The 18211-nt window shown below is 40.9% G+C and overlaps 1 long non-coding RNA gene across 1 annotated transcript in view; it reads left to right on the forward strand.

Annotated features, from left to right (window-relative positions):
* The window catches only part of LOC116632448, a 193580-nt gene extending 178060 nt beyond the window's left edge, over nucleotides 1-15520 (forward strand). Inside the window, exon 3 of the long non-coding RNA XR_004299413.1 lies at nucleotides 15390-15520. This is a non-coding gene — a long non-coding RNA (uncharacterized LOC116632448). The remainder of the gene's footprint in view (nucleotides 1-15389) is intronic.
* Nucleotides 15521-18211: the final 2691 nt, after the last annotated feature.

The following is an 18211-nucleotide window of genomic DNA, read 5'->3' on the forward strand; positions in this document are numbered from 1 at the left end:
ACTCTGGAAAACATTGGTCAAAGTGTTACCTTCCAGAATTGCTTCTGCACCAGCCCCTCCTCTCCCCGCCCCAGAGTTCCTGGACAACCAGCACACACACCAGGCATAAAAGTTTTCTTTTCGGGGCGCCTGAGTGGCTCAGTCGTTAAGCGTCTGCGTTCGGCACAGGTCATGATCCCAGGGTCCTGGGATCGAGCCCCGCATCAGGCTCCCTGCTCCGTGGGAAGCCTGCTTCTCCCTCTCCCCCTGCTTTTGTTCCCTCTCTCGCTGTGTCTCTCTCTCAGTCAAATAAATAAATAAAATCTTTAAAAAAAAAAAAGGTTTCTTTTCAATCACTATAGTAATGAATCAAACCAAATGACATTTTGAAAGTTTAATTTTATTTTTTAAATTAAATTAAATTAATTTTGAGAGAGAACACGAGTGTGCAAGAGAAAGGGGAAGGCAGAGGGAGCGGGAGAGAATCCCAGGCAGGCTCCATGTCCAACATGGGCCTCAATCTCATGACCCTGAGATCATGACCTGAGCTGAAATCAAGAGTTGGATGCTTAACCAGCTCAGCCACCCGGGCATCCTGGAAGTTTAATTTTATTAAAAACTAGTAATTAGTTTTCTGTATATGATGGACGATGGAGACAGTTTTGGGTACTCAGGCATGAATGAATCTAACATTTAGATGGATCTAGAAGGATTATGAAAAAAACACTGCATTTGGAGACCTGAATTAGGTAGGACATTTTTTGTTTGCATATTTGTTTTCAGTTTTAGGGTTTTGTTTTGTTGTACCCTGAAATTCACCAGTTTGATTGTAAGTGCTTTTCCTTTCCCTCTCCTAATTTAGAAAACTAACTTTAGGATCACCTCTAGACTTCTGGTTTGTAGTTTTCAAAGTTTGATACATATTAGAATCTTGGATAGGGATAGAGTGGGAAAGTTGGGGAGGGTAGTTGGGGAAGGTGGTTGACAGTAGTAGTTTAGAAATTTTGATGACCAGTCAGACCCCAGAGCAACTACATGAGAACCCCAGGGTTGGGATTCAATTCAGTCCCTATAGACCTATGTCCCTATACACCTGATGGTTAATTTTATATGTCAACTTGTCTAGGCCATGGTACCCAGTTTTTGTTCAAACACTAGTCTAGATGTTGTAAAGGTATTTTTTTAGACGTACTTAACATTTAAATCAGTAGATTTTGAGTAAGATTACCCTTCATAATGCAAGTGGGCCTCAACCAATCAGTTGAAGACCTTAAGAGAAAAAACTGAGGTCCCTCAAGAAAGAAGGAATACTGCCACTGGACTGTTTTCTGACTTGAGCTGCAAAATCAGCTCTTCCCTGACTCTACAGTCTGCTGGTCTGGACTGCAGAATTCAGACTTGCCAGCACCTATAATAGTATGAGCCAGTTCCTTCAAATAAATCCATCTCTCTCTCTCTCCCTTTTTCAATCTCTCCTTCTCCCTCTCCCTCTCTCTCTCTCTACGCACACACACACACACACACACACACACACACACACTTCTCCTTTGGTCCTGTTTTTCTGGAGAAACTTGAGTTATGATACAGTCTCATAATCAAGCATCTTACTTATTTTTACCAGAATTGTGACTTCTCTGCACTTTCTGCTGCATCTGTCCTTTTCATTATAACCCATGAATAGAATAACTGTTTTTACAAAGTAACATACTGAATTCACCCAATAGGACCCTTTATATTCGGGCAAGGAGAATAATACATCTTTACTTGACCAAATTAGTTTCTAAATTGGCTTTACTCTTGTAGTTAAATGTATCATGTTGATCTTGAACATTTTTAATAAGTAGATTTATATTAGCGACCAAATGTTAAAATTGTTTAAACTTGAAAGGCCCACTTTGCGATGAAATGAAACAGATTCTGGTGGATGTTAAGGAGCTGCCAATAAGGATTAATTGAAACTCAAATGTTCTTTATTATTCGTTGATTATGTAATTGTTATTCATCCAACCTTCTTGATTTTCCATGTTTAATAATCATGCTTGTATTTCACCCTAGCCTTTCTGTTTAGTTAACTGATTAATTAAGAATGGGGATATTCTGCATTTATTAGCATTCTAATGGGCAGATTGATTCCCTGTAGCACAAACATCTACATATGTTCAGTTTTTGAGCTCAGCTTTATCTCCTTTTAAGTGATTAACATTTTTAATTGCAGATACTAGAAATTAAAAACCATGCTCTTAAACAACCAGTCCAACCCAGCTCATTAAAATGCCCCTTGAAGATGAAGTGCAAGTGTGAGTACAAGCACTAGAAAGGAATCACACATGGCCACCGCAAGATATAAATCCTCACTAGCTAAGGATTCCTGTGGTCTAGCCATTCCTGTCTTTGAAGTCCCAAGAGCCAGCAACTTTGTAGGAGCATCCACTGGCCTGAGGGTCATACAAATCTAATTCTTTTTTCTTTTCCAAGAGGTTTGGAATCTAAAACCATCATCATTTATGAAGTTGAAGTTCATCAAATACTAAAAATTAGGTCATTGTCTTTGAGCCAAAGACATGTCAGCCACATTTTAATGAGTCTCTGGAACATGGGCTATGAGGCCTTGCATCATATTCAATTAACCATAGCAAGTCAAATAGTGGTAAGAGGGTCCTCTGTTTCCCCACTGGGAGAAAACCACTTTACTCAATAGATAGGTGGGTAGAAGAATGGTTAACTGCTAGTGATGGATTAAAGCCTACCTTTCCATTTGAAAAGAGGGCCCAACTGGTTACATAATTTGTGTGGGTCCAGTGCAAAATGAATGCTGAACATGCATACTGTACTCATCTCCTTTGCTTACAAGAACATTCTTGGTTACCTCCATCTTCAGTCACAAAACACAGATTTGATGATTAAATTGTTAAGAATTTCAAAACAGTGACAGCAGAGCATTAAACCAAGGGTGGGTCCCTAATGCTGGCCCTGAGCCCAAGACTGAGTAATGTGCACAGCTAGTCATGGTAGATTTAGATCTCAAATCTAGATCTGTTGGATTTGGGCTTTTAACTACTGCTAGGCCAGTCCAGTGCTCAGGAGTATTCCCTCCTCCTTTGGGTTGACTAGAGGGTGTGCATTCACTCCCACTCTCACCCATCACAGCATCCTTTCTCTTTCTTGTCCTTCATGCCTGTGTAACTTAAGGGTTATAGTTTCATATCCAGGACACACACCAAAGAGTCAGAACAATTAATAAGGTCAGGAAAGAAAAAAGAGAAATAAAACAAAATCAATACTTAAGAATCTTAGTGTATGAGTTAGGGGAAAATTAATAATATGGGATTTTAAATATATTTGAGAGTGTGTTAGTAAGTTTATTTGAAAATCATCTATATGTGTAAGTAGGTTGGTAATAAGGATAAAAAGGGAAAGATGTAAAACTACTGGAGAAAAGAAAATGATTTGATTTCTTTCTTTGGTTTCCAGAGATACAGAACAGGGAGGGAGACCCAGACCTCAAATCTTGTGTTATTTTTATTTTACACAACATAGCTGCTATGTCTCAGTGAACACAGTTATCTCCATGATTTAATGCCTCTGTGCATGTGCTAAGATATTCATTAGATTTAGGATATCTTTTGGATTTAGGCTATCTTCTCAAAAGACCTTAGACTTGTCATTCTAAAAGAAGTGAACTGGGGTGCCTGGGTGGCTCAGTCCATTAAGCATCTCCCTTCGGCTCAGGTCATGATCCCAGGGTCCTGTGATCGAGTCCCACATCGGGCTACCTGCTCAGCAGGGAGTCTGCTTCTCCCTCTCCCTCTGCCCCTCCCCCCCCCACTCTCTCTCTCAAATAAATAAAATCTTTTAAATATATATATAAATAAAATAAGTAAATTACCATATATAACACTTTTAGCCAGCAACTTTCACTTTTTTGACTTGATTTTCCCACCATTTATTCATCCATTCCACTGTGCCAGGCGCTATCCTGGTGTCCAGGGATATATGTCAGGTGGTGAGGTGTTTTTTCTTATAGAGTACATTTACTCCTGCAGGGGGACAAACGGTAATACTCAAATCCCCAATGACACAAGAAAACAGTGTCATAAAGAAAACAGAACAAGGCTAGGGCTAGACAGTGCCTGGCGGTTACTTTCAACTGTGGCCAAAGATGCCTCTCTGAGGAAGCAACTTTTAAGCAGAGATCTAAAGGATAAGAACAGGCCAGGGACCTGGGGAAGAGCATTGCAGACAGGGAACAGCATGCATCATGGGCTGAAGCAGGTACACGGATAGTTTTGGAGCTTTTTGTTTCCTACATATAATTTCTCCCCTGAAACTTCATGATGTCATCATATCTGGGCGGGCCTCTGTAGTCTTGGTGGCCATACCTGAGAGAGTACAGATTTACACCTATTCAGTCTATTTTTTTATTTTATTTTTATTTTTTTAAGTAGACTCCAGTGAGGAGCCCAAAACAGGAACTCATGACCCTGAGATCAAGACATGAACTGAGAGCAAGAGTCAGATACTTAACCCACTGAGCCACCCAGGTGCCCCTACACCTATTCATCGCTTCCTGTCACTCTCATTAGGTCTTCAAAGGGTCAATGGATCGAAGATTAAATTATCATAAATAAAGAATGTGGTAACAAATGTCAAAAAGTTATCACAGCACTTCTCTTCCTATCTGTAGTTCTCAAGAAAATGTATGTGATTAAAGAAGTTTGATTATATCTGCAACAAATAGAGGCTTCACTCCCCAAACGTGTATATGAAACCAGCATGTCAGGTGAACGCACACGTGGGTACCCATGTGTGCCAGATAAGGTTTCGATTCCATTAAAACAGAATATAAAGATTGGATGTTTATCTCTCTTTCCCACTTGCCCTCATCCCTGCCTCTCATCTCTTTCTTGTTTTACTTAACTCCTTTTCTTAGCCCTGTATACATCAGGACTAGGGATATTGGAAGCTAACGATGATGAGTGTGGATGGCTGGAGAGTAAACAGAATTGTCACTGGAAAAAAGTGATTAGGATCAAGTATAGTGCATCTCATGACTCCTTAACAAGAACTGGCAAGTTGTTATAATTCCAAGTGCTTTTCTAGATAAAGTCAATGGAAATATACTCTACAGAGAAAATTCAGGAACCTGGGTACAGAAGGAAAAGAATACGTACATACATAAATTTCCTTCACTACAATAACTGACTCACCATTTCCAGTGTCCCTCTAGTCTAGTTCTGTGCAGTCTTACTCGGAAATCCACATGTTTTGGACCTTAGTCACTAGCAGGACAGCCACCAGACACAGCAGTTCCTGTCGACTGCCCGTAGGAAAGTGTGAATCCTTGAATGAATTGTTGCCACAATGAACTTCACAGAAAGCCATGAGCAATCAGCCCTAGAACACAGAGCGTGATGGGATGTTTGAGTTTGAAATGCCCTTCTAGAATATCTTTGGACAACGCCCTGTTTTACAGATCCCCAAGCCTAACCACTGTCTGCTTAGGTGGAATTGAGAACTTGTCAGAGGAGGGCACACATGGCAATCATCAGCATAGTTTCATGAGATGTTTCAAAATCTTCAAGTTCTTCTGCTTCCTTGCTTGTACTGATGAATTGAGATATTACTAGGAGTTGAATCACTTTGGTCACCCTAGGAAAACTTCATTTATGGCATTATGATGTAATCAGAATTAATTTCTCCTCTTTAAACTAAACCATGAAAACGGGCTTACCTATATTCTGGATATGCTGTGCTCACCCCTCCAGATCCCCTTTCCCCACACTGCTCTGTACCCCTGGAAACAGACCCTTGTTCACGGAAGCAGTCAGACTTCCCTGCCCTCAGATTTCAGGCCAGGTTTGGCTAAGACAGTGGGTATTAGCTAGAGATAAGAGAGTTGGAAGACAGAAGAGTGTTGGGATGTTTACTCCCCTGCTTCCTTTCCTTCCTGGGCCACAACTCCTCTGGAAAGGAACATCTCTTGCAACTGTAGCTCAGTCTCTCTCTGTGCTGCTATATCTGCCTCATCCTGTTCTCCTTCCTGGCTGGCAGCAAGTAAGAACAGTCTGCTCCTGCAAGACCGGGGCGCTTGCTCTCCCTTCTAGGTTTCCCTTAAACTCTGTCACACCTTTATGAACAGTCCTTTTGCTAAATGCTCTTTAATTACCCCCCTCTGTTTCCTATTAGAATTCTGACTGACATACTATTTTATCTCCTGCTATTAACCTGTATGTTCCTGGCCCATAGTGAGCATAGAGTTCAGTGAGGACAGAAACCCTTCTGGCTGTTTCCATCTGGGAGGAATTGAACACAGTGATTTACAGAATCTTTGGAGGAAGAACTTAGGAAACTTGCTGGCGTTCCTAAGATCATGAGGCCAGACATTCCTCAAAACAGCCACCAAAGCTTCCAGAAGCACTTAAGTGTATGAATCACATTAGAATGCCCCAAACCTCAAATCAGCCAACTTCCTGCGTGTGTGCCTGCTGATGTTGGAGGAAACAATACTTTCAGCTTCTCATCTGCCTTCCAAATCTTACACGGTGCTGCTCTTTAGCAGGGTCTCACCAAAAATCTTCCTTTCAAGGGATTTGGGAGAATATCATTCCCTGGCTTCTTCTGGGAGAACAGGGAGTACGGACAGGGAAGAGAGTGACGCTGAGCTGGCAATAAAGAATCCACACAATGAGCACTCAGTAAATATTGTACTTACCTTGGAAAACTTCCTTAATATCCTTGTGCCTCAGTTTCCTTATCCTTAAAACGAGGGATACTAATAATAACTAATACCCATCTTAAAGTGGTCGAGTACAGATTAAATAAGTAATACATATAAAATACTTCTAAATGAGTGAGGAAGAACAGCAGTTCTTAACTTTTTTTTTTATGCCATGCATCCCTTTTGGCCATCTGGTGAAGCTTATAGATGTCCCTTCTCAGAAGATAATGTTTTGAAATTAAAAATAATAAAAAAAGATTAAAAGGAAATCAATTATATTTAAATACAATAGTCAAAAAATGTTTAACTGTGATATAGTAACACACACACATTAAATAACAAAATCTAGTGGCAGGTCTTGTAGCTACTGTGATTTCAAAGGAGTGTTTGGCATAAATGATATTCCACACTATCTACAACATCTGACCTGTGGTATGAAAATATCTGAACTCTGTTGGTGACAAAATCATCGGGACTACTTACACTACTCTGATTCATTTCCTACATCTGTAATTGAATGGCATGATAAATTTCAGTGAGACTAGTGAAAATAAGGTGTAATTATTTTTTCCATTCACAACCATGAGATTTCAGAATTAGAGAAGTTAATGCTTCCAGTAGAAATTGTGGGGCCCTCTTAGAGAGCTGGGAACATGGAACGATCCCCCCTTGAAGCTCACCTTTTCCTTGGGGTGCACAAGCCCACCTGTCCTCCCAAAGACCTGGAGTGGAAATCAGCCCTCCCTCTCTTCCTACTTCCACTGGTTTTCTTACCCCACGGGGCACACTTCCCACAGAGGAGAGAACTTCTTGAAAAACCTAATCACCCAACTAACCAGCTCACAAAACTTTGGGCTGCATCAACAATCATAGGAAAGCATTCAGAGACAAATGGGAACACTGTGATACAATGTTAAACACTGAAGCCAAACAGTGAAACAGGCAGAGCAGAAAAAGGATCCAGAAATCCCCACACATGGCTCTGGCCGGCCTGTGTTAAGATAATGGTGACAATAGGAGCTCAGGGGAATAACCCAGCTTGAGTGTTGGACGCATTTGGAATGCAATCCTGGCTCTGTCACTGACGAACTCTGCCTTGGGGAAGATGACTTCATGTCGCCAAGCCTCAGTCCCCACCTGCAAAATGGAGACAATAGTACTAACCACAGAGGGTTTCTGTGAGGATTAAATCATGTAAGCCATGGTAAAGGACTCAGCACAGTGATTGATACTGAATAAATGTTCAGGGAATGTTAACTTTCAGAAGTAGCGCTACTATGTAAATTCTTTTCGTCTTTGTTTCTCAGGTTGGGTGGGCAAAACGTCCTTAGGTAGCCTGTCAATGTGCTGCTCAGTTAGAATCCTGACTCTGCTGAAGGGAACCAAGCAGTAGGCTCACACTAACTGCTTCAAATGCGTGATATGACAGGAGAGCCAGCCAGTGGGTGTCCTTCCCTAAAAGCCAAGTGTCTAACAAAGGTAATGGCCTATTGCAATACTTCAGTCACGGGGCTAGTGACTCCATTTTTGCTCTGTGTTGGACTTGTAAAATCCTGTCATAGCTGTCTGCTTTGCAAATAGAGTTCGGGCCACTGCCAAACTCTGAAATAAGATGCTCGGCAACTTTACCGCAGCTGTTCACTTCAGTTAGCGCGTGTCAATGCAAGTGAGGTCTGTTAGGGTTTGGTGATTTTCCATCTTTTGTCAGACAGCACAGCCTTCTCCTGGTTCCCTCTCCCTTGTGGCTCCCGGACTTCTTAAAGGATTTCTTAACACTTTGCTCTGTGTCTGTTTCCCTAGTGCCTTCCTTCTCTTTTTCCTTTTGAATGTTTTATGAAAAACTGGTAACAAGTCTGAACATTGTCCAGAAGATGAAAGGCGCACACACTTAGGAACAGAAAAATACACATAGTCCTTCCAAAACACAGAGTTTCGAGCCTAAAACTTTAAACCCTGAGAAACTATTGTTTACTTTCCCAGCAAATTAATTAAGGTAATAAATTTACCAGCTTCCCAGCTAATAATTTGTCGTCCAAGACACGGTCCAAAACAAGTTCCCGGATGAGGTAAGAACTTTGCAAAGTAAGGCCTGGGACCCATTGCCTGGGTGGTATCAAGCAGTATCCGAGAGCCTTTGTCTTCGGTACACATTGAAACTTTGAGCCCACTTTAAAATGACACAGGTGACCACGAGGGGAGACAAGGGGCCACATGGCAGCACCCCAAAGTTGCAAGAAGGTAAGGCCAAAAAAATTCAGGACACATAGGAAGAGAGTATCGTCTACAGGCTCTCAAAGAACCATGCATTTGTATAACATAATTATGTAGATTTTGATGAGATATATTTTTTGTTTCCTTAATGATTCAAGCACACTGAAATTATTTGAGTCAGTTTAGAGTCGAGAGAACTGAATCTTAGAGAGGTTCTGATCTCTCCAAAGTCACATGTTAAAAATGGTGGAGCCATGTCGGTTTCTTTATTATTGCCCCAAGGAGAAAGTGAAAAGTCCTATTGGATTTAATTAGCCTGGGTGGTTGCATAATTCAATTAAGCCACTTTCCCAGAGCTCCTATCTACAGCACTCTGCTTCTGTGCAACAGAAGGCAATCCATCAGAACAGGAAAGCCTTGGAACTCATCATCACCCACACAGCCACTTCCCAAACAGCAGAGCAGACGTTGTGAATTTGGATTTATTCTCGGAGTACCTTTACCTTAGTCCCCCAGACAGTTATCATCTATCAATTCAAATTGGTCCACATGAGATAAACCTATTTGCTATTTCAAACTAAGCCAGTGCTCGTTCTGCCAAACGCCATGGATACATCCAAATGTAAGGGGGGGGGGGGAATCTTCAAAAGAGGAACTACTTTAGGCTCTGCATAAAATTGTTCTATCATCATTTTTACCACAACAGTGGTTCTTAGGGACATAGATAACTGTCTAAATAACCTGTCTTTCTATCAGCCATGTATTGGAGGCCATCATATTTATAGAATCTTGACTATAACCTAGATGGAGATCTTCTCCCTTTCTCAAATGATTTTAGGCTCTCCGTGTGTGACACCATGGTAGAAGACCCTGCATGGGGGTGCGGGTCAATAAATGACTACTTATTGAATACGTACTCTATTCCAGGTACCCTTGTGGGAGTTGGAAATATAAGAGCGAACAGGATGAGATCTCTATTCTCATAAAGCTTACGTTTTGGAGGAGCAAGACAGCCATTAACCAAATAAAAAATAAATGTACAAGATAACTTCATTGTTGAAATGTGCTGCAGAATAAAATACCACCAGCTGTTTGTTACTTCTCATGCATCACTCTTATCTGTGAGCAGTAAATGGCTTCACCTGACAGGCTTTTTAACTTCTGTTGGTGAAGTACGTGTGGTTAGAGCTGGAACCACCTCAGCCTGAGAATGATGTCCAGGTTGCTCTTCATGGACCACCGTTAGCTGTTGGCAAGAAATGGCTTTACCTGACACTTCAACTTCTGCTGTTATTTGAAGTATGTTTGGTCAGAATCATCAGCAAGTAAATGTAAATTGCCCTTGGGCAAAAAGAAAGAAAGAAAACAGGGTGAATGTAATAGACTGTGCTCTGCAGACCACTCAGAGGAGATATTTGAACTGAGACCCTAATGATGAGTAGGGCTCAGTATCTGAAGATCTGGGAGCAAAGGGTTCCGGGCGTACAGCATACAGTGAACGGGAGCCACAGTCCCGGCCCTGAGCATGCTTGGCAAGTTTGAGGACAAGGCAGACGGCCATGCCGTCTGGAGCCAAGTGAGTAAGGGGAGAACAGTGTAAGCCACGGCCAAAGGGGCCAGATTATTTTAGTGCCATTGTAGGCTGTGGGGAGGAGCTTGCATTGATCTTGAGTTCATTTTCAAGTCTTTGGAGGGCTTTCAGTGGAAGAGAGACCTGGAGTGATTCAAGTGTTTAGGAAGTCAGTAAGAATGAGGCCCAGCTGCTTCCCTCTAGGAGTTGATAAACTACATCACTAACTACGATTCAAGGCAGTAATTGAAGGGTGAGTTGCAAGTGCTGAGATAGATCGTGTACAGTCTCCCGCCGCCTCGGGAAAACATGCGCCGGGAAGATAGTGTTCCAGGGTGTGCTGCAGTTAAGAGTCCAAAAGCAGCAGTTTAGCATTAAAGGGTAAAATTATCTGGAGTCTTTGAATTCAAAGGGGGAAATAGTCATTTTTTTTTTTTAAATGCAGTCGGTAACTTTCAGAGAGAATGATTAAAATCTTTCAATTGCTTCAGAAAGGGCTTGTGTGGTACAAGTCCCGACATCCAATCTTTTATCTCTTTGATTTGTGGAAAAGAGGAAGCATAATACCTGAGCATTTTATACTCAAAGCAATATCTATTCTTTTGTGTTTGCTGATGGAAGCATTAAGAAAGGAATGTTTGAACTTTTTAAATGCAGTTAATAGAAAGTAAAGTCTTTCTTTCTTTCTTTTTTTTTTAAAGTAAGGTCATTATTGATGCAATGCCCTTGATCCAGGAGCTTGTAATGCCCATAAAGAACTTTTCTGAGGTCAGGATCTCTGAGTTCTGGCTGTTGCTCTGTGACCTTGAGTAAACATTTTCACTTGGGGACTTGGTGTTGGTTACTCACAGCTAAATGAGGAGGTTGACTTAGACCATCCTTAAGTTCCTCAATACTACCTTTCACTCCCAATGACCTGCTAACCCCTTTGCATCTGGGTCCATTTTTAACCGACTAAGCCACCCAGGCGCCCCTGGGTCCATTTTTAAAGTCCACCTTGTTGACAATTGCAAAACAGAATAGAAGGCAACTGAATTTGGGAACTTGAGATATCCTGGGATTTAGAGAAGGAACTTTGTAATATCCCTGGTGGGGCTTTGGGACCCTCATAAAGAGGAAGCAGACCATGCTTGTGCCAACTATTTGTGGCCTCCATGAACATTGTCGTTAACTTGCTTTGCATGTTTGAGTATGAGAGGATTATAAAAGAATATAAGAGCTGCTTCAGAAAGCTCAAGATCCATCTTAGAAGATAAGACATAAACAGATGACAGGTGAAATAATATGGTGCGAGGTGAGTAATGTGATGCACCACAAGGAATTACATGATAAATTTTTTTTTAAAGATTTTATTTATTTGAGAGAGAGAGAGAGTGCAGGAGCAGAGGGAGAGGGAGAAGCAGACTCCCCACTGAGCAGGGAGCTCGATGTGGGGCTCGATCCCAGGACCCTGGGATCATGACCTGAGCTGAAGGCAGACGCTTAACCAACTGAGCCACCCAGGCGCCCCACATGATAAATTTTTAAATGAAAAAGGTACGGAGCAAAATAAATGCAGGAAAAACTGAGCTTCTAACTTCTGAGGAATGTATTCATTTATCTATTCAACTTGTTAAATCATTTAACAAATAGTTATTGTGTGCTCACTCTGTGCCAAGAGCTCTTCTGCTAGGTGCTGGGGAGGAGAGAGCCGACGTGGGCATGCTAGACCCCACATCAATAATTGCGGTCTTTCAGGGGGACTCAGAGCTGCGCGAGCATCTGATTTCTCCTCTCTTCCATTTGCCCCCAGAATGATGTGCACAGTTTTACCTGTGAACTTAGGCCTTCAGAATTTCCTACAGCTTCTCCCAAGATGTGCAGAATTAGAGAACTATCAAATTATCAGCTACGTAATACCTTTCTCCTGTTCCCTACAGAGATCACATATCTTTGGTTTGAATGCCTCTGATGACAAAGATCTTACTTTATGAGGTGTCCATCCCACTACTATAGGGCGATGGCAGTTATCTGTACTTTCTTCACGCTGAATCCTTCATCTCTGTGCCTCCTTCATACAGTCCTGTGCCTGTTTATTAAAAACTGAGGGCTCACATCCCAAAGGCAGCCTTGCAGACTTTCTTCTCTGCTGGGACCAAAGAAACATTTTTTTTTTTAATTGAAGTGTAGTTGACACACAATGTTACGTTAGTTTCAGGTGTACAACACAGTGATTCTACAACTCTAGATTATGCTGTGCTCAGCTCCAGCATAGCTCCCATTTATTACCACACAACACAGTTAAAATACCATTGACTCTGTACTTTTCATCCCCATGACTTACTCATCCATAACTGGAAGCCCGTACCTTCCACTCCCCTTCACCCATTTTGTTCACCCTCCCAGTGCCTTCCCTTCTGGCAACCTCAGTTTGTTCACTGTATTTATGGGTCTTTTTCAGCTTTTTTGTCTGTTCAATTGTTTTGTTTGCTTCTTAGATTCCACATATAAGTGAAATTATAGGGAATTTGTCTTTTTCTGTCTAGTTTCACTTAGCATAAATGCCCTCTATGTCCATCCATGTTGTCAGAAATGGCAAGATCTCATTTTTTATGGCTCAGTAGTATTCCATTGGATATATACACCACATCTTTTTTATCCATTCATCTATTGGTAGACACTTGGGCTGCTTTCAGGTCTTGGCTATTATAAAAAATGCTGCAATAAACCTAGGGATGCATATCTTCTTGAATTAGTGTTTTTGTTTCAAAGGAATATTTTTAAACAGTGCAATATAAAAGGGATAACAGTATTTTATTTTATTTTTTTTTAAAGATTTTATTTATTTATTTGAGAGAGAGAGAATGAGAGACAGAGAGCATGAGAGGGAGGAGGGTCAGAGGGAGAAGCAGACTCCCTGCCGAGCAGGGAGCCCGATGCGGGACTCGATCCCGGGACTCCAGGATCATGACCTGAGCCGAAGGCAATTGCTTAACCAACTGAGCCACCCAGGCGCCCCGGGATAACAGTATTTTAAAGATATAGTTTAATTAAGCTACTTCATTATCTTTCTACATACATGATTACGTAATAGGTGGGGTATAGGTAAACTGTTTCAAGCTTCCTTAAGTTCTATTTTTTTTTAATTATTTAGCATAGACTACCAGTTCATTCTTTATTTGTCACACAAGGGGGTGTTTAATTTAATAAATAAAACATATACTTATATTAAAGTCAAATTCCCAGATTTAAAAGGTGACTTTGAATTTCAGAAGCTATTTCCTAGAAGTTTGTCTTAGATCCTGCTTTCATTAGCTCAAACAGGATGACTTTGGCAGTCATTAAAAGTGACTATTTGCACAGTGATTTTCCAATAAGCCACGTTTCCAAGTTCTTGGTGACTTCTGGAGTCTTGAAATATATCTATAAAAAATCATTTACATATTTTCAGAAATTTCTCATCTTGAGCCACTTAAATTTACATCTTGTAATGACTTCCATGGCAAAGCACTCTTCCCTTTACTAAGTCACGATCACTCTGCTGCATGCTTGTGGTGAACAATCCCCGTTGTTACAAGGGACCAACACCCAAATCAGTGGGCCCAGGGCCTTGATTGGCTCTCATAGCTTATATGTCCAGGTTGCAGGGACTGTTGCTCATCCCGAGGCTCAGGGGCTCACACCATGTCCTCAGGACTTGGTCTCACTCTCTTCATCTCTCAAGGCATCTTCCTCTGGGATGACTCCATACTCAGGCAGGTTACCCTTCTTGGAAGCAAGGGGATCCCTAGCATCTCCAGGCCTACCTTGTCCTCTAAGCCATGCCGGAAGAGATAACCACCACTCCAACAGTCCACAAAAATCCTATGGTTTAATTTAATACCCCCATTGGCCTACATGGGGGTATAGTCCTATTTCTGGACCAGTTCCAGCTTATTCCAGGGTGGCAAACCATGCTGATTGGCCAGGTCTGAGCCAGAAGGTCACAGTGGAGCAGGGTTTGGGGGTAAAGTGAGGTCAGCCCCTTGAACCTAGCAATCACTTGGACAGAGAGTGAGTAAGAAGAGCTCTGGAAGAAAACTGGGGAGTGGATATATGGCAGGCAAAAACAGTAGATGTCCTCTGCTGAAACCTTTTGCTGATGCAAGTTTCATAATTTTTTAATTACAAGAGAGGATCTTTCAGGTAGGGAGATAAATGAGCACCGACCTTTGTATTTAGCTAGGTCTTGGCAGAACCTGGGATAGAATCAAGATACGGACTTCTAGTCTAATTGACCCTTCATGTTTCTTTTTTAAAAGCCAGTCACATAATTTGTGGGGTCCAGGAAAAAATGAACATGTGAGGGCGGCTTCTTCAAAAAATTCAAGACCATCATAAGCAGAACATTAAGTGAAGGGCACAGATCACACTGCCAGAAAGTCAGCCCTGGTCGGCCAGCACCATTCCTTGTATGCAGGGCCCAGTGTTTGTCATCACACTGGCATGCAAAGAACTAGAAGACATTACCTTCAACTTCCCCCAGCTTTCTACCTAGTGTGGAGGTGGAAGAGTCTAGATCTGCTACAGGGTGAATATTATCTTGGGCTAAATAAAAGGGGTTATAGATTCCATAAAGAGAGAACAGATAGTCCCACTCCATGTTGCTCAGGTCCCCTTTTGGTATTGGATTTGGTTCTAGCTACTATATCCCTTAAGGACATTTTAAAGAGATTCGAAACCAGGTCATGTGCCTGTATACCAGGGTTTTGTTTTATTTTCTGCTGTTTTTGTGTAAGCATCTATTCGGGATTGCATTGCCCCCAAAACTAATGTTGAAGCCCTAATCCCCCGCCTGACTGTATTTGGAGATAGGGTCCTTAAGGAAGTAATTAAGGATAAATGAGGTCATAAGTGTGGGGCCCTAATCCAGTAGGGTTCATGTCCTTACAGGAAGAGAAGACACCAGGAGCGATGAGCGCACAAAGAAGCCATGTGAGGACATAGCAGGAAGATGGTTGTGTGCAAGTCAAGAAGAGAGCCTCCAGGAGAAACCAACACTGACAGCACCTTGATTTTGGACTTCCAGCCTCCAGAACTGTAAGAAAATGAATTTTGTTGTTTTACCCAGTCTGTGGTATTTTGTTATGGTAGCCTGAGCAGACTGATACAGCATCCAATAAATATTTGTTTAATGAATAAGACAACTACTTAGAGAAATACTTAGAGAAACTGGGTAACCCAGAAAAGAGATTTAGAAGTATTAGAATTATCTGAGAAAGAAGGAGTGTGTTCTCTATATCCCTAGAGGGAAGACTGAAGGCCAATAATTGGCAGTTGTAGAAAAGTAGGCATTAGCTCAACATAAGGAAGAATTTAACAGCTAGACTTTATTAGGATTCCTCCAGGAAGAATATTATCATGGGCTTCTAGAGTTTAATAGCAGCACTAAGGGAGTCCAGTTGAAGGGAAAAGCTCAATGTGAGGCTCTTTCAGAAAGGAAATGGAGGGTCAAATTTGCCTCCCTGGGATGGTTACTGCAAGATATTCTAGAGAGAGGATCCCTTCTGAAATTTGGGAGCGGGGGGCAGGAACTTGAGGTTGTCTATTTCTTAACAGAGTAGTGGGTAATAAATCAGTTTGCAAAGGAAGTCATCAGAGCTGAGATTGGTCTATTTAAAACTGTGACATTATAAACTAATTATAAGGCAAGCTTTTGAAAAGTATTCCTCGCGTACTTGGCAGAATTTACCTATTTGCCCTATATTTGGTACGGTTTTACTAATAGTTAATAAAGAGAAATCACTGTACTGCATGGATATGAGTACATCTCCGCAAACACACACCTGCTATTGAGATATTTCCTTGAGGGTACTTAGCCGTTAATTCTAAGATCGGTATCTACAATGCTGTGCTATCAGAGGAAGTAGTATCAGTTCATCTGGTGGTGGCAAATGGAGCAGAGTACAGTTCACACGGGAAACCAGTTCATCTCTTTAGAGCCTGCTACAACCATTAATGATCCTGAAATCTGACACTGACCATTGCTGGTGAGTGAGGGAAAAATGAGCTACAAGAACATGAAGCATAGCCAGATCAATTCAGGTGAGGCCAGCACTTCCCCACAACTCACTTGGATTAATCTCGTTGTTGCTGAGTCCAGAAAACACAACTAACCAGGCTTCTCTCTTTTCTAGCACTGTCAGACCTTCTGGGGCAGTGCTAGGCAATTAATAGAATATGAACCATATATATATACAATTTTAATTATTTTCATAGCCACATTAAAAAAAACTAAAAGAAACAGGTGAAACCAATTTTGACAATATATTTTATTTCACCCAGTGTATCCAAAATATTATCATTTCAACACGTTATTAATATAAAAAATTCAAATAAGATATTTTTTTTTTCCCCTGAGCCTTAGAAATCTTGGATGTATTTTACTTACAGCACACCTCATTTTGGACTAACTTCATTTCAAGTGCTCAGTAGCCACATGTGGTTAGTGGATACTGTACTAGACAGTGCAGAGTAAGAGTACTGGGTTCCAAACTTGTTTTTTTTTTTTTTTAAGATTTTATTTATTTATTTGAGAGAGAGAATGAGAGGGAGAGAGAGCATGAGATGGGGGAGGGTCAGAGGGAGAAGCAGACTCCCTGCTGAGCAGGAAGCCCAATGCGGGACTCGATCCCGGGACTCCAGGATCATGACCTGAGCCGAAGGCAGTTGCTTAACCAACTGAGCCACCCAGGCGCCCTCCAAACTTGTTTTATGGTATATGCCTATTAGGAAAAATATGAACAAATGAATTGTGTTATAAATTTGATACATACATTCTAAAACACAAATCAAATGAGATAAAAATAAAAATACAAGGATATGTTTTATGAATTTATAATAAAATCCATGTATACAATTTCTAAAGAAATAAACATGCCTATGTTGGGATACCCGTTCACTTTTTTCCTAGTAGGCATATCTTTAAAATTTTTATTGAGTGGTAATTCCAAAATTCTATCTTACTAACATAACTAGTATTACTAAATATGATGTGACAAAATAAGCCTCATTAAATTTGAAAATCTTGATTTGACATTTGTAAGACTTGTAACTTAGCAATTCAAAGGTCTATTACTAGTGCATTTTATTTTGACACTTGGTTTTAATGGCTGTCAAAGCTGAAAAACATGATATCTCCCAAAGATAAATAGATCTTAATTGAAGTACATTATTTGCTGCACTTGAAATCATACTCCTTTTTCAGTCCCATCCACCCATTATGAAAAAGTCTTTGCAATAATTTAACATGTAAATTTCTACTTCTCTGATGTTACGTCATGGTGTTTATTATTGAAACCTAATCTAGCAAATAACATGCATCCAGACATGCCAGAAACATTTGTACTTTTATCTTAGCTGTAGAACAAAAGCCCTATCATGAATCATCTGTTCTAGACATTGTTTCTTATAACCTTCAGCAATCTATTCTGTGTATATCCAAAAGTGTTTTACTACTGTGGCATGATGAAAATATTCATACTTGGTCTTTGTCCCCAGTTCCTGGCACAGATTTCCTAAAACCATTGGAATTTTCTGAGTGATAGCAGTATATTTTGTTACTCATAGTAATTGCATTTCTGATTATACCTGAGTTTAAGCTAATGAAGTGAACAAGGGCAGTCCCCCTAGGTAGCTTCACGAGGGAGGTGGTTACCAGAAACCCCAAATGTTTAATGAGAGGATTGAAACTTTCAGCCCCACCCCTCAACCTC

Source organism: Phoca vitulina, unplaced genomic scaffold, assembly GCF_004348235.1.
Source record: "Phoca vitulina isolate PV1807 unplaced genomic scaffold, GSC_HSeal_1.0 scaffold6, whole genome shotgun sequence".
In the NCBI taxonomy this organism is placed as follows: Eukaryota; Metazoa; Chordata; class Mammalia; order Carnivora; family Phocidae; genus Phoca; species Phoca vitulina.